This window comes from Eptatretus burgeri, chromosome 4, assembly GCF_056783735.1.
Source record: "Eptatretus burgeri isolate ZD-2024b chromosome 4, Ebu_testis_v1, whole genome shotgun sequence".
In the NCBI taxonomy this organism is placed as follows: Eukaryota; Metazoa; Chordata; class Myxini; order Myxiniformes; family Myxinidae; genus Eptatretus; species Eptatretus burgeri.
The window spans coordinates 13,463,763-13,481,760 of NC_140964.1; the positions used below are offsets into that span (position 1 = coordinate 13,463,763).

The window sequence follows — 17,998 nt, forward strand, 5'->3', positions numbered from 1 at the left end:
AATAAATGATTCAACCCCTTACCTACCGTTTACGCATCCACAAAACCAACCAATGACTGGGAGATTCTTTAGAAAACAATGCCTTATTTTGGCCCACAGACACACCACAGAAGATAGACCACATAGAGTGACAAGACTGGAATACCGCAAGCTGTGTCCGGCAGGACACAGTTTAACACCAGCATGAGACACAGCATGACATAGCATGAGACCCCAGCTTGAGGCACAGGTCATGCCGCAGATCGATCCTGGTACAAGAGGAGAGTGGGTGTGGCTTGCTGATGGGGTGTGTCAGAGACAGAAGTGGCACAAGGTGCTGGTTCCACAGCAGCTTGTGTGCAGGTTCCCCAGCAAGGTTCCTGGGCGTCTGCTTCCCCATCACAGAACCATCGGAAAGTATCCGAAAATGAAAATATAGATAAATGAAAAAAAAAATGCAGGACGGTTCGTTATAGCTTACAATGTGTAACATGTGAATCTACATACAGTTATGCCCAAAATAATTCATACCCTTACCAAATTTGGAGTATTTTGAATCGTGTTATTTGAGGAATGAGTTTCTTCTGGCTTAAGTTACATAAGAATGTGACAAACAGCTGAAAGAATCACTGCAAGAGACATTTCAAGAAATACATTGTTTCGGGGGTATTTTATTGATAGATTTATAAAAAAAATGTCATGTCCAGAATTATTCATACCCTTGCTTAGATCAGTTCAAAGCCACATTCAGTAATCAATGGAAAAGCCTCTGTTTGTGATTACAGCCTCCAAACGGTTTTTATACTTGCTCACAAGGTTTTTGCATGTCTCTACAGGGATTTTGGCCCACTTCTCCTTCGCGAAGGTCTCCAGGTCTTTGAGGTTGGAAGGCTTCCTTGCCATCACTCCGGTCTTGAGCTCCCTCCACAGATTCTCGATTGGGTTGAGGTCCGGACTTTGGCTTGGCCACTCCAGAACGTCCACATCATTATCCCTGAATCATTTCTTGACTGACTTGGCGATGTGTTTTGGATCGTTGTCCTGCTGATACGTCCAATGCTCCCCGAGGTGAAGTTTCTCTGCGGACTGTTTGATGTTTTCCTCAAGGATCTTGATGTACTGCTCCTTTTTCATGATGCCATCCACTTTGATGAGATTGCAGGGCCCACTGGCTGATAAACATCCCCAAAGCATTATACTCCCGCCTCCATGCTTGACCCTCGGGACTGTGTTCTTAGGGTTGTATGTTTCACCTTTCTTTCGCCAAACGAAAGCAACATCTCTGTGCCCGAAAAGCTCCATTTTCGTCTCATCCGACCACAGAACTGAGGACCAAAAGCTTGGATCTTTGTCCAGGTTCCCATTCTTCCCTCCAGGCCTTCAAAACAGCTGTTCACCACCACCTCTTATCATCCCCCATCCAAGTCCTTGATCTTTTCTACCCCCGATAATACACCCAAGCCCACCTCCTTCAAATTCCCTGCTTTCCTTCCTGAAAGTCCCTGTAATGTCCATCTTGTATTCCCCATGTTCCCCGCCCCATCCCTCTCCCTTCCACAGATCTAATGTCTCTGTTCCGCATTGTTTTGTCCTTCCCACTCCTGCCCCTTTTGTCTCATGCCCCCCCTTGCTATGTGTTGTGTATTAGCTCTCACACGAGCCTCGACAAGGTAGACAAAAAATAATAATAATAAAAAAGGTGAGCTTTTGCCAAGGTGAGACAAGTCTTTCTGTGCCTGAGATGGAGGAGTGGAGTCTTTCTTGGTTAGCATCCACGGAGACCCCCCTTGTGCAACGTCCGCTGGAGTGTCTGCCTTGATATCTTGGTCCCAGACTCGCTAAGGTTGTTCAGGAGAACCTTAGTAGTGATCCGTGGATTAATGTTGGCCTCTTGCCATAATTTTCTTGCCAGACGAGGCGACACCTTTGGCTTCCAACCACGTCCTTCAATGTTTTTTACAGTTTGGAACTCCTTGTACTTCCTAATTATGTTTTGTATGATGGCAACTGGCACTCGGAACTGCTTCGAAATAGCTTTGTAGCCTTTCCCCTCCTTGTGAGCATTCACAATGCACAACCGAAGGTCCTCACTGACTTCTTTCTTCTTCGCCATGCTGAAAATGACCTGAGAATGATTGCATTAGCTCCCCTTAATTTATCGTCGAAAAGCAGAGTGTTGTTCTAAAACATTCCTCACTGTACATTCAATAGACCACATTTGTAATGCATTCAGATTGTATGCACACATCTTGGAATAATTGCTTAACATTATAAAGAATGTGAGGAATAATATGGAATAGGCAAAGCCTCGAAGCGAACGTAGAATTCTTCTTACATTCGCTTCTTAAATATATCAAATTAAACTGTCTTTTTGATATGAAAAAATAAATATAACCTTAACATTACCTTCACAACAACTACGACACCGCCTAGAACAGGATCTCATCTGCAAAAATAAATATTACCTCAACATTACCTTCACAACAACAACTACACCGCCTAGAACAGAATCTCTTCTGCAAAATAAATATTACCTCAACATTACCTTCACAACGACAAGAACAGGATCTCATCTGAAAAAAAAAAATCCTTAACATTACATTCACAACGACAACTACACCGCCTAGAACAGGATCTCTTCTGCAAAATAAATATTACCTCAACATTATACTTCCACATTACCTTCACAACAACTACACCGCCGAGAACAGGATCTCATCTGAAAAAAAAAATCCTCAACATTACCTTCACAACGACAACTACACCGCCTGGAACAGGATGTCATCTAAAAAAATTAATATTACCTCAACATTATACCTCAACATTACCTTCACAACAACAATGACACCGCCTAGAACAGGATCTCTTCTGCAAAATAAATATTACCTCAACATTACCTTCACAACTTCAAGAACAGGATCTCATCTGAAAAAAAAAAAAAATCCTTAACATTACATTCACAACGACAACTACACCGCCTAGAACAGGATGTCATCTAAAAAAATTAATATTACCTCAACATTATACTTCCACATTACCTTCACAACAACAACTACACCGCCGAGAACAGGATCTCATCTGAAAAAAAAAATCCTCAACATTACCTTCACAACGACAACTACACCGCCTGGAACAGGATGTCATCTAAAAAAATTAATATTACCTCAACATTATACCTTAACATTACCTTCACAACAACAACTACACCGCGTAGAACAGGATCTCATCTGAAAAAATAAATATTACCTTAACATTACCTCCACAACAACAACTACACCGCCGAGAACAGGATCTCATCTAAAAAATAAAATAAAATCCTCAACATTATCTTCACAACGACAACTACACCGCCTCGAACAGGATGTCATCGAAAAAAATTAATATTACCTCAACATTACCTTCACAACAACAACGACACCGCATAGAACAGGATCTCATCTGAAAAAATAAATATTACCTTCGCATTACCTCCACAACAACAACTACACCGCGTAGAACAGGATCTCATCTGCAAAAATAAATATTTCCTCAACATTATACCTCAACATTACCTTCACAACGACAACTATACCGCTTAGAACAGGATCTCATCTGAAAAAATAAATATTACCTTAACATTACCTCCACAACAACAACTACACCGCCGAGAACAGGATCTCATCTAAAAAATAAAATAAAATCCTCAACATTATCTTCACAACAACAACTACACCGCCTCGAACAGGATGTCATCGAAAAAAATTAATATTACCTCAACATTACCTTCACAACAACAACAACACCGCATAGAACAGGATCTCATCTGAAAAAATAAATATTACCTTAGCATTACCTCCACAACAACAACTACACCGCCAAGAACAGGATCTCATCTGCAAAAATAAATATTTCCTCAACATTATACCTCAACATTACCTTCACAACGACAACTATACCGCTTAGAACAGGATCTCATCTGAAAAAATAAATATTACCTTAACATTCCCTCCACAACAACAACTCCACCGCCGAGAACAGGACCTCATCTAAAAAATAAAATAAAATCCTCAACATTATCTTCACAACAACAACTACACCGCCTCGAACAGGATGTCATCGAAAAAAATTAATATTACCTCAACATTACCTTCACAACAACAACAACACCGCATAGAACAGGATCTCATCTGAAAAAATAAATATTACCTTAGCATTACCTCCACAACAACAACTACACCGCCAAGAACAGGATCTCATCTGCAAAAATAAATATTTCCTCAACATTATACCTCAACATTACCTTCACAACGACAACTATACCGCTTAGAACAGGATCTCATCTGAAAAAATAAATATTACCTTAACATTACCTCCACAACAACAACTACACCGCCGAGAACAGGATCTCATCTAAAAAATAAAATAAAATCCTCAACATTATCTTCACAACGACAACTACACCGCCTCGAACAGGATGTCATCGAAAAAAATTAATATTACCTCAACATTACCTTCACAACAACAACAACACCGCATAGAACAGGATCTCATCTGAAAAAATAAATATTACCTTAGCATTACCTCCACAACAACAACTACACCGCCAAGAACAGGATCTCATCTGCAAAAATAAATATTTCCTCAACATTATACCTCAACATTACCTTCACAACGACAACTATACCGCTTAGAACAGGATCTCATCTAAAAAAATAAATACTAGAAGCGAACGTAGTATTCTTCTTACATTCGCTTCTGACTTTACCTACAACTTGTTCACACAACTGTACACGCAATTTCCGGTTACTTCGGTCTGGATTCGGGATCAGCGATCAAATAATGTAAATCACGATTAAAGATTATTTTTCGATGATGCGGGAGATATCTTTATTAAAATCAGTGGAGGAAAAATATACACCATGTCTGATATTTGGGTCTTTCAAGTCTCCGACGATGCCTTTATCTCCCGGCATGCATCATTCCCCATGACAAAAACCGGAAACAAAAAAAAAAAAAACAGAAGCAAAAAAAACGGAAGCAAAAGGGTCACAGTCAACGACACGGATTCACAATTGCCAGGGTATTGTGTTGTAGTTGTTGTTGTTGTTTCCTCTTCTCTCATGTGCACGCGTTAAGTATGAAGCTCACTGCGTTCGCTATCAAAAGCATGTGCATTATCACAAACATTGGCCTCAATTCTGAGACTTGGTATGAGGTATGAATAATTTTGGACAGGCATAAAAACAGAAATCTTAACATTTCTATTGTTATGCCAATAATGTTGAGCCAAAATATATGTGGATTTGTACAAGCCAACTAAATGTCCTTGGGTGAAGTGAAAGTTCCACCACTCCAGCTTGTAGGTTTGAGATAAATGCAAAGCTCTCAGATTTTTCATAGGGCAGGAATAATTTTGGGCTGAACTGAATATGTATGTATATAATCAAAATAAAGACCAATTACTGCACCATCGTCCCAAGAAGGAAGGCAGACAACACACACACACACACACACACACACACACACACACACACACACACACACACACACACACACACACACACACACACACACACACACACACACACACACACACACACACACACACTCTTATATTCTTTTTATAATTATTTTTACATATTGGTTCATTACCCATGAATGGAGGCTGCTGTTCATCATCTACATGATTGATAATGAAAAGGATCTTTCTTTCTGACTGTCTTCTTATCTTCTCCCTCACCTGTATCCTCACCCCCACCTCCTTTACCCCAATGCAGGCAATGTTGCCACGAGCTGTGGATTCAAAATTTTCTCCTTATCTTTGCATTCTCGTCTGTTAAAAAAAAAAATCCCCTGAAAGTGGAATTACACCGTTGGACATAACATGTGAACCATTTTCTAAAATCTTCCGAATTATTTGTTTAAATCCAAATCTCCAGGTATTTTTGCAAGGTGGGAAAAGAGGAGGTTATTCTCAAAGGTTCTGGTCCACCGCACAAGCACCATAACAAGGGTACAGGTGAAGTGGAGAAATGTTGTTGCTGTTTTGTATGCAGCCTGTGGCTGCTGGTTGCATCATTTTCTGGAAGCACGGCTGTCCCGCTGATGCAGTGCACCTGCTACCAGTAAGCTGACACTCATTTTGTCCACCTCAGAAAGACCACTGGCTGAGTGAACCCACCTGATGTTATTTAACGGAAGAACAGAAGCTCCAACTCAAGAACCCAATATCTTAAGCCAACCACCTTAACCGTTAAAGGGGAACCCAAACACTCAGACCACCTCAACGTTAATGCATGCCTTGATAGTTGATACACTACAAAATAGATATGATGATGTGTCTTTTTCCGATTTCCCATTTATATAGTCGAGAAATTTGCATTGAAGGTCTAAATCTTCTTCTTCTTCGTCTTCTTCTTCTGAAGACTCGCGGTGACGTCACACCATGAAGGCAAGTGCCATTTCCGTATTATTTGTGGGTTACATTGTGGTGCAATTTCACTCAAACAGCAAATATTTTTCGAATTTCTACAAATATGACGAGTCGACGCGTCCTTGGTTGAAGTAACACAAATCGAGATGGTTTCATGCTACACCAATGTCCGAAATATCCGAGGGTTGCCAGAAATTGGACGAGTTTTGTTCCAAATACCCTGAGTGTGGATCGGGCCTACAAAATGGTCGCTTTTGTGCTCGGGACAATTTACAGAACATTGTTATGAAAAATCATAGATGTTTAGAACTTGTGGTTATCCACCACGATTAAGAGAGGATACCATCCCCATGACTAAGTGGAAGAAACAGCAGTTGCTCGAAACTGTAACACCGTCTCTACCCAGCTCCCAGCACGTGTACACGGACATTTCGAGTGGTGAATCAAACACCTGTTACCATTGCTGGCAGTTACTTCAAGAACACCTGAAAATAATTATCTGTTGTCAACACAGATTTCTCCAAATCAAATGAACCACCATCTCTTTATAGTGGAGAGAAAGTAAGTACGTCTCATCTACGACTTATAGAGTATTTCACCTTGGACGCCAAAACTTTCATGGTCCACCAACCCTCCCGCCCCTATCATCACCCCACAATACCCACCACCATCCCAAACACCCTTACACAATACCCATCACCATTCCACACCGCCACTCCACAATACCCAGCCCCATCCCACACACCCTTCCACAATACCCACCACCATCCCACAATCCTTTCCACAATATCCACCACCAACCCCCTTCCCCTTCCACAATACCCATTACCATCCCACACACCCTTTGCACAATATCCACCACCAACCCACACCCCCATCTCCACCACATCCCCGCAATGATCACCCCCACAATACCCACCACCATCCCACACACCCTTTCCACAATATCCACCACCAACCCACCCCCTTCCACAATACCCATCAACATCCCACACCCCCACTCCACAATACCCAACACCATCCCACACCTCTGCCAACCACTCCACCATCCCCCCCTACAATCACCACCCTTCCCAACCCCACAATAATCTCCCTCCTCCCCCTCTCCCCACAATCATCACCACAATCTCACCCAGTGGGATACGGCATGGACACAAATAGCATCTGGGAAATGTATGAAATTCCGATGTGATTGCCATTCCCAAAACTTTGTTCAGGTTGTGTCCTGTCGTGTTTCTATGGCCCTGGTTCGAGGTTGCTATGTCTACAGTACTATGATGGATTGCTTCTGGCTGTGCATTTCTGCCTGATTACCTGCTCGTTGATGCATCCGTGGTTGTTGTCATCCCTCTTCCACTGTCCCATAAGTATATGTTGTTCCTTGGGGCTGGCATGTTGCTTAGTTCCTTCAGAGAATATGGTCCCCGTGGTCTTCGCTAACACAACATGCACTCGTCTGGTGTCTGTGCAAAAAGTGAGGCAGAAAATCCAAATCTTCACTCGCTCTCCTTCAGACTCGCAAGATTTTGACGTCACATTATTCTGGTTATGTGTGGCATTTAGAAACGCGCCACAGCCAATTGTTTGTGTTGCAGATTCCTGAAATGTAAATATTCAATCATTCAAACGGGTGTTCTCTGATTGAGGCCTTTCTGTGCACCTTGCTAGTTTGACTGAGCTTGTAATGGATTGATAGAGTGTGTGTTCATTCCTATATCCGGATCCAGATTCAGATCTTCACCAAAATCGAATCGATTCGTCCTTGTCACACACCCAAGCTGTCCACCAAATTTAATCCGGATCCGTCCAAAACTTTTCGAGATATTCTGCACACAGACAGACAGAAAGGGGTGAAAACGTAACCTCCTCCCACTTTCGGTGGTGAAAGAGGTAAAAATAACCCCAGATTGTGATATGTGGGGATGACCAACTGATCTCTGCTTAAACGGTTTCAAATATTTTTAAGTGTCATTGTGTAGAGGGGGGGGGTGCTCATCACGCTCCACACTTTGTTTTCTCTGCCGATCGCTCCATGCGCCTTCTGGTCTCTTGGTTTGCATCAGCGGGAATAATTGTCTGAGTGGCAGACAGACTATTGTTCTTTGCAGATTATGCGGTTTTACCGTGTGAGCCATAATCCGTGGCTGAGGTCACCTTTAAAGCCAGGAGGTACGATTGGAATTTAAACGACGACTTTGGTCATCATTGGTTCGATGTTTATCTTGTATGCTGTCCTGACGAGAGTAAATAAGCCTGAAATCTGGATAGGTGGCTTCGTTAGATTTTATGGTAACCATTGGTTAAACATCATTCTTTTGACACGAGTGTCCGGGCCGATTCCTCCGGGTCAGAGGTGCCGGTTAGGTGTGCGCTTGCGCAGGACTTCGTCCATTGGAGATCGGGGGAGCTATTGTCACTATCCACACATGTTGGTACGCATACATGCACACACACTGTGTGTAACCACTGCCATCGACTCTGATATCTGTATCCAGAAGCCCTTGGATTACTGATGAATATATACTCCAAATCGTTTGGTTGTGGCAAGTGTAATTTGATGCATCTTTCTTCCAGATTAAGAGCTCTTTTGTTGAAATGGAATGGGTCGGCTGCGCTGAATTTAAAGCTGTGACTTGTGCAGACCACACTATGTTTTTTTTTTTCTGGAATGTGTCATAATTTTACCGCAGCTATGATATATGTCCGTGTGGGTGTATATAATGTTATATAAACACGCATTAGGATGGAATGAAGAAATGTAACACTTTGTTGCATGTCGTTTTAACGTGTACTTTATGGTGCTATGGAATGGCCATTCGGATTAAAATCGCATCCAACAAGCGTCGGCGGCTGGCACTGACTGGTTTGAGGATTACATCAAGTAATATTGGTGGATAAAGGTTCAAGTGGCGAGATTTTCTTCCTCTTCATATTTTTTTTTTAATGGAAATACGTCCCAAGGGGAAAAACAGTACTTCAGTAATATATTTCATGAAAGTTCCTTCCTGATCCTGTTTGAAACCAATGCTTTTAGGAAATTTATCCCAGAGCTTCAAGCGCTTTGATCAAAGGATGGAAGTTATTTGAAAATTCATTCCACACTTGGAAAAAGGAGTTATATTCGGATAACAGTCACAGTTGAGAACCCTTACTCAATGCCATCTATTCAGAGATGGAGTACAAAGTCGATTTAGCAATCACAGCAACAGCAGCACCTACATTTTCTCCAGAATCTCTTGTGGCAAAATCGCTGCCTTTTCAACTGTCTTCTTGTCACGATTTCAAAACGACTCGTTGAGAAAGCTCACTGGTTGGGCAGTCATAAACCATGCCGTTGCTCTTATTACCTCCGCCACCTAACCAGGAGGTTATGTTTTCACCCCTTTCTGTCTGTCTGTCTGTCTGCTTGTCTGTGTACAGGATATCTCAAAAAGTTGTGGACTGTTTCGGATGAAATTTTGTGGACAGGTTCAGTGTGTGACAAGAACGAATGGTTAGATTTTAGTGAAGATCCGGATCCAGATCCGATTACAAGAATTTTTTTTTTATCTGATTCTTCACCATTGAGAGATAGGGCCAAAAACAATAAATAGCACGATATCTGAAAAAGTTGCAGACAGATTCGGACGAAACTTGGTTGATGGGTTGAGTGTGCGACAGGAACGAATTGATTCGATTTTGGTGAAGATCCGAATCCGGATCTGGATATGAGAATTATTTAATTTTAAAAGTGATTCTTCACAATTGACAGATTGAGCCAAAAACGATATAGTCCTGTATAGAACGATATTTAAAAAATGAAATGGGCCCGCTATGTTCGCCTGGATCAGGCATTACGTGGCGGAGGTATGCGCTCTCCCGAGTGTCCTTCTGGTTGGTTTTGTTTTTGGTGCAGCTTGCATCAAGATTGCCCCTTTTTTGAGATTCAACTGTAAGCCAACTTAAACAAGGTGCATCGAGCAACCTGTCTCTTCTTGCTGACTGGGATTGCATAACAGGCTGAGACTTTTCAGTAACATCTCGGATGTTCCATTAAATTATTTGTACCCTTAATTGATGAAATTTAATTGATTTTATTTTCCAGTTCATCCAATTGAGCATTGCTACTTTAAGCATCAAGATATTGTTGTGGGCCGGGGGTCGGTGGCGAGAACGACCACGAGGTGGGGAAAGCTTGCATTGTCTCCCACCAAACTCCCCGGAATTATCGGCCGTCGCTCGGAAAACTCTGCGAGCCGGTGGGTCGTTTAACCGACCGTGGTCGCCAATATATCAACCGCGTAGCGTGGGGTCTATTTGTCTATAACCAATTTACCCAATTAACTACTCGATTTTGACTACCGGGGAAACCATGCCCTCGGCACATCTTGCTCGAACAGGGTCACTCTACCGACCGCGGAAGAGTTCCAACTACTGACTACCAACTCTGGTTCGGGTACAGCCGAGGGGAAACTGTCAAAGCCGTGCCGGCTGGAATTAACGGATTATCGGGGATAAAACCCCTCCTAAAGTCAGATCCGAACCATGATGGACCAATTCAAGAAGGGACAGAAACGGACTGGGAATATTTCTACAAATATTTATTTACAATAAAAAGATAAAGGCAAGACTTAATGCGAACATGCAAGAAGGAATATTTACAATGAGCAAAAACACTTATTCGGATCTACTTAAAAGACGGGCCCACACGCAGACGCACACACCCAAAATGAAAAGAAACCCAGAGTATTTTTTGGACCCTCGCAGCCGTGGAGAGAGACAAGCTGGGGGTCAGAGTTTGGTGATGTACCTGACCGTCTAAGCAAGGGCATGCTCCGCGATGCGGCACCTGACAAAGGTCGTTGGTCCGGTCCCCCAGTCACACGTAGGGACTCGTTCATGGTGGAGCTCGGGTGGTGAATAATCAGGGTCGCTCTGTCCTTCCTTAAGATTCCTCGTAGCAGCCACCGTGAAACTCCAGAACCCCGTACAGCCACCGTGAAACAAAACTGCCCGCTTACAGCCACCGTGAAAGCAAACTCGACCTGTTACAGCCACCGTGAAACAAAACTGCCCACTTACAGCCACCGTGAAACTCCAGAACCCCGTACAGCCACCCTGAAACTCCAGAACCCTGTACAACCACCGTGAAACAAAACTGCCCGCTTACAGCCACCGTGAAAGCAAACTCGACCCGGTACAGCCACCGTGAAACAAAACTGCCCGCTTCCAGCCACCGTGAAACAAAACTGCCTGCTTACAGCCACCGTGAAACAAAACTGCCCGCTTACAGCCACCGTGAAAGCAAACTCGACCGGGCCCCTCTTTTACAGAGAGTCTCCGAGATTTATTGGCCTCTCTCCACGGGGAGGGGACCTTGGCAAAAACGCACCTCGCTGTCCACCTCTGATTGGACAGGGTCCTCCGACCCACCTTTCCGGGGCGGGGCCTCGGCCCCTGCCAGGAAACCCCAGTTACTCCTCCATGTGGCTTCGCTCTTGACGAGTAACAGTCTCAGCGCCGCGAAGGTCTTCATACAAGAGTTACAACGTTTGTGGGAGCCGAGAAGTGGAACCGCGAGACCCCCTCTTGGCAAGTCAAGGTACGAGCAGCCAGCGGGTGGTGATGGAGCATGATGGGCCGAACGGGTCATGCAGATGGGATGGTTTATTAGATGTAATAACCTAACTAATATAAATCGCAACGCACGCCTTTGATTCTCCCACAAGACAAAAGGAAAGGGATCTGACTACACACATACTTAACGACATAACTGACTTTTGGGACATCTGTATGTTGAATGCAAATGGTTTCCAGATCCGTGACAATATTTTGAAACCAGAGTGAAGTTGATGGCGTGCTATTGCAAATCCCCACGCTTCCCATGTAAAGCAAATTTGAAAGATGGCAAAAAGTTCCACCGAGAATGACCAAATATCAAATTTTGAGTTGAAACATTGAGCACTTCACCTTCAGGTGGATGATACTCTGATAAATTGGCTCATCAACTGGATCATATCCATGCAAATGACCCACCATTCATTTTTCTTTTCTTCTCTTGTGTACAATGCATGACTGCTGGTGGCATCCTTGCTTGTGAGCACGGATATCCATTGATACATTGCTACCTGTAGGTTAGGAAAGGAATTGTTGGAATTTGGCCAGGGTGTCTTTGATGACTCGCCTCTTCATCGAAAGACACCGTTAATGTCCACCAACTAATGCTAGCAAACAGGACACCGGGCTGAACGTACATCCGATGGACGGTGCACTCTGTGGTGTTATGCCCTTGTAGCAAAACACCAATCCAAACATTTTGTCGGTTGGAGAATCCAACTCAGATGAGACAGTTCAAAGTTAAGTGCAGTACCTCTGTACTGCCCTGTTACTCCTGTCCAACACCATTATACTCAATCATTGATGAAAACCTGTGCAGTTGAGAAGCATTGTTGTTTTTATTTTTTGTTGTTTTGCTTTTCAGAGGTTGCACTACACTTTGTGGCCAAAATTTCCAAACATACCATCTCCTTTTAGTGTGTGATAATTGTAAAATTTTATCTAACTTAAAATGTGAATACCCAATACCTTGCACAAGAAACACGAATAGATCGAAAGATTAGCCAAAACTCGAAATTGAGCCCAGTTCGCTGGACTAATGCTTTAAAATAAATAAATAAATAAAACCTGTGCAACTCTCCCAATTGATGGATATCTCTTCTTTCCCTTCAAAAATGATATAATCTATATATATTACTAAAACCCTCATCTTGTATGTATGTATGTATGTATGTATTTTCCTGAAATACAGCCAAAACGGTACACAATAGCGTAAAAAATTTAGGGCCACCTTACTGACCATTCGCCTGTGGTGAAGAAATTATTATAACAAGCTCGAATGAGCTAAGCTCCTCGTCCTCTTAATGATGACGTCATAAAAACGAATATGACGTCATTGTGATGTATCAGGTTTGCGATAAATTATCTGTGCTAATGCCCGGCTTGATTCCCGCAAACAAAATTCAAACAGCTTGCCGAGTTTCGGAGATAGTTTTTTAGGCGATTTCCATTAGCGGAGGTATTTTGACGTCATAACTTTTTTTTTCTTGGAGGAATTTTCAAAATCGGAGATGGTTACTGTCTGCGCAGGGTCTTTTTACATATATACGCCAAGTTTCAGGAAGTTTCGATGAAAACTGTAGGCTGTGAAACAAATGAAACAAAAAACAAAAAATGTCCAAAAATAGGAATGACGTCATAAAAATTGATATGATGTTATAGTGATGTATCATATGTGCGGTAATTCATCTCTGCTAATGCCCTGTTCGATTCCCGCAAACAGAATTCAAAAAGCTCGCCTAGTTTCGGAGATAATTTTTTTAGGCGATTTCCATTAGCGGAGATATTTTGACGTCATAACTTTTTTTTCTCGGAGGAATTTTCAAAATCGGAGATGGTTACTGTCTGCGCAGGGTATTTTTACATATATACGCCAAGTTTCAGGAAGTTTCGATGAAAACTGTAGGCTGTGAAACAAAAAAGTCCACAAGAACAACAACGTGAGTAAGACTTGGAGATCCTCCACAAGGATCTAAAAAAATCAATTCCCTATTCAGTCAAGTACTCTTTGGGAGAATTTGATCGATATAAACAACCTCAGCGGTATAGTTCGCTGGAGCTATCTTTTTTTTTTTTCTTGAAATGATTTTTTTCATCATCCGCTGTCACAACGGGAACCCAACGGTTTCACGGGTCGTCGAGTAGGTTATAAAGTTTATAATCTGAATAAATATGCTGCTCATGCCATGATGAGAGCAACTGGTTTTGTTCAGCATAGTTTTGCATAAATGGTCGATTGTGTTTTCTTATTTATTTATTTTATTGTGTGAGATTTTCCACTCTCTTTTTCTAACTGTGCAGAATTATTTATTTATTTATTTGCACTACCAGGTATATTTATATGACTTTAATTTTTCTGACATCCTAATGCTTTTGTCTTGCAAGTACATTGCAGATACATTATTTTGTCTTTTGTGTGTTTACAATAATAGTAATACAGTACTAGAACTAGGACGGCACTCCTTCCATAGATGGAGCACATACCTTCGCCAGGCTGAACAGTTTACGTTTGGATCCCACTGATAGTGGGATCTTCATCTTCACCTTCACCAAAATCTAATCAGCTTGTTCTTATCATTTACCCAATTCATCCACCAAATGTTGTCATAGCTTGTCCACAACTTTTTGAAATTTCATGCTATATATCATTTTTGGCACTATCATTCAATGGTGAAGAATCACTTTCGAGAAATTAAAAAAATTATTGTATCTGGATCATCACCAAAATCAAATCAATTAATCATTGGCACACACTCAACCTTTCCTCCAAGCTTCGTCCAAATTTGAGATATCTTGCTCACAGCCAAACATAGACAGACCAACGGGTGAAAACATAACCTCCATCAACCTTCGGTGGCGGAGGTAATTACAGCAATTAATCCACGTGGCTTGACAACACAATTTCAGTTATAATGGAGGTTTTTAAAGGACAATGTTGCTGAAAGGAAGCAATCAATAATCCAGTTTCCAGCAATTTTGTGCCGGCCTCTGGACTACCTGTCACGATCATTGTTATCTTGTTGTTACAGTAATGACTGGTGGGCAGCATGCTTCAAACAATTTGAAGTTCGATTTAAAAAGAATGCCACTTAACACTATCTGGCAACACACAACTGGGAGTGAATCTTGAGGAAGCCTTTTGGCAACAATCACCGGAGGCATAGCTTCCATCAGTGACAGCTTATTGACAGTAATTCATCTTCGATGTGGAATGTCCAGAACTGAAAGCAGCTGCTATTGAAAAATAGTTAACTTTATCTACCTCCCACCTCCCTGCACTCCTCATCCATTAATTTAACTTCAATTTTTTTTTTCCTAAAAGTTGAGAGGGAGGATTTCCTTTTTGCCTCGATGGCCTTTTTGCCTGCATCGATATGTTGGACCAGCTTACGTGATGGAAAATTCTGATGGTTCTGGGCCATGTTTGATCTTTTCAGTGGTGCCAAGGTAGGTTTTATTTTTCATTAGGTCGCTCAACGACTTCAATTCAACGTGTGTGTGTGTGTGTGTGTGTGTGTGTGTGTGTGTGTGTGTGTGTGTGTGTGTGTGTGTGTGTGTGTGTGTGTGTGTGTGTGTGTGTGTGTGTGTGTGTGTGTGTGTGTGTGTGTGTGTGTGTGTGTGTGTGTGTGTGTGTGTGTGTAAGCCCTGTGTATTTATTTTTCTGTCAAGTGACACCTCAAGTTCACGGAAGTGACGTCACCTTCATCACGGAAAAGGGGGCACACACAATTTCGGTGTTATTGCCATTCAACATTTTGTTTCCACTGAGTAAAGGTGTATTTATGTCGTCCAAAACTTTCGCAACACGCATCTGAATTTTGCTTGATTGCATGACCATTCCAGTTGTTTTCACAACTATAATGCTGGAGGTGAGATGTCAGTAATTTTTACCTGCACCAACTGTAACGCTGTTAGTGAGACAATGGTAATTTTTACCTGCAACGTGTCGCAGGTCAACAGCAGCTTCGCGTGGTTGTTTTTTTCTGTTGTTCTTGTTGGGGGTTGATTTTTGAAATGTGCACCCAATGGTCAGACACCTGCCGGACCCCACCCACCATGTCACCCAGACGAAATAATATGGCCGCCATCTTGGTTTTCTGGTTGGCCAAAAGACATCAGACCGTAAGGCCATTGCTGATTATACACTGCGTGGGTTTATTGCGTCAGATTTCCAATTTTTTTGTTTGGGTCAAGTGTTACTCATGATGAGGGACCTATAAAAATCTAATCACATGTCAAATAAAAATTATTAGGAAGGTTTAATCGAGCCAATCATCATGCACGGTATGCGCCTCCCTAAAGCCATTCCTGTGATCATTTTGTTCAACATAATCCCATTTCCATTGGCTTTGTTACTCGCAATGCACTCCTCATGCATCTTATGTTACCCACTTCCACAACAAATTAAAATGTGCTTCACTCATGATAACAACTGGACCACCACTTGGCAAATGTCATCTGCTCAATTTACGTGTTCTTTTTGAAAGTATTCCCTATCAACGTTTGTTCTATGGAAGATAAATGTACAGTAAACTAAATGCATGAATGAGAGGTTACCACGTCCACCCATAATTTGCACACACATAGGGGTCGTTAAAAAATTACGTGATGCTTGTGGGGCATAGGGCGTGGGTGGTGGTGTATGTCCAAATATTATGGGGGGGTTGGAGAGTTGGAGGGTTGGAGGAGGGGTGTTTCCAGTGGCTTTACGTAACGTTATTATCCAATGACTATTTTGTTTACCTCCATAGTAGTCATAGTATTTGCATTGACATTTTGCATAATAAAACCGATGTAAAATAAATTGGGGGAAATTGTTGCGTGTAATACTGTGTTGCATTTATACACCACTTTAAATGTAAAATTTTAACGTTACATTTTTGGAAAATAGAGAGCAAAGCAATTTTACGACTAAAATTTCAACAGTATATCCATCCATTGGGACCATACTCTGTGCAGAGCGTTGGTGCTGCCTAAGCTGTCTCCTTGGCTATTGGGCACGATCATAGACGGGTCACCACTCCAACACAGGAGACCAGCAAGCTGCACTCATTTTGCCAACCACAGAAGGTTGACAGGCTGTACACCTGGTAATTATTTCAACAGCCGAGTAGAATTTGAACTGCAGGATCGTCGGATCCCAAGCCAACCACCCGAACTATTAAGCCAACACCAGGCATACAGTATATCAATTGTTAGCATTTGAAGTCGATTTGAGAGTGGTGAGGAAAAAAATACAGTCAACCTCACATGGAGAACTTGCGGGGCTGAAAGTGAAGTTGCCAATATTTCAGAAAACATTTGTCAACAGAAAAGATTTAAAAGTGCATAAGAACGGACGGACTTCGCTTTCTTTTTGTCAAAAACATAATTTTTGAGAATGTTTACATGCATTTCTGGCTGATTTTAGATGTGAGAAACACCCACTCCATTGGGACCATATTCTGTGCAGAGCGTTGGTGTTGTCTAAGCTGTCTCCTTAGCTATTGGACATACTCCTGGACGGGTCACCACTCCGACACAGGATACCAGCAACCTGGCACTCATTTTGCCAACCTCAGACGGATGACAGGCAGAATCAACCCCACCTAGTATTAATTCAACAGCCATGTGGGATTTGAACTCAGGATGCTAGGATCCCAAACCCACCACCCGAATCATTAACCCAACACCAGGCTGATACCTGCTGTATACGGGTGCATAATATATGTATATATATTATATATATATATATATATATCTATATCTATATATGTATGCATATATGTATATATATATATATATATATATATATATATATATATATATATATATATATCTTCTTCTTCTTCTTTCGGCAACTCCCGTGAGGGGTCGCCACAGCGGATCAACCGTCTCCATTTTGCTCTATCCTCCACAGCTTCCATTGACACTCCAACCACCTGCATGTCCGCCCTCACCGCATCCATGAACCTCTTCTTTGGCCTTCCTCTTCTCCTCCTGCCTGGCGGCTCCATCTTCAGCATCCTTCTC

General features: G+C 42.1%; 1 protein-coding gene across 1 annotated transcript in view; it reads left to right on the plus strand.

The window, feature by feature from the left end:
* LOC147027501 (triple functional domain protein-like) overlaps positions 1–17,998 on the plus strand; it is a gene marked incomplete at its 3' end in the record, with an annotated part of 489,834 nt that overhangs the window by 15,244 nt on the left and 456,592 nt on the right. The gene's annotated exons all lie outside the window — the stretch shown is intronic.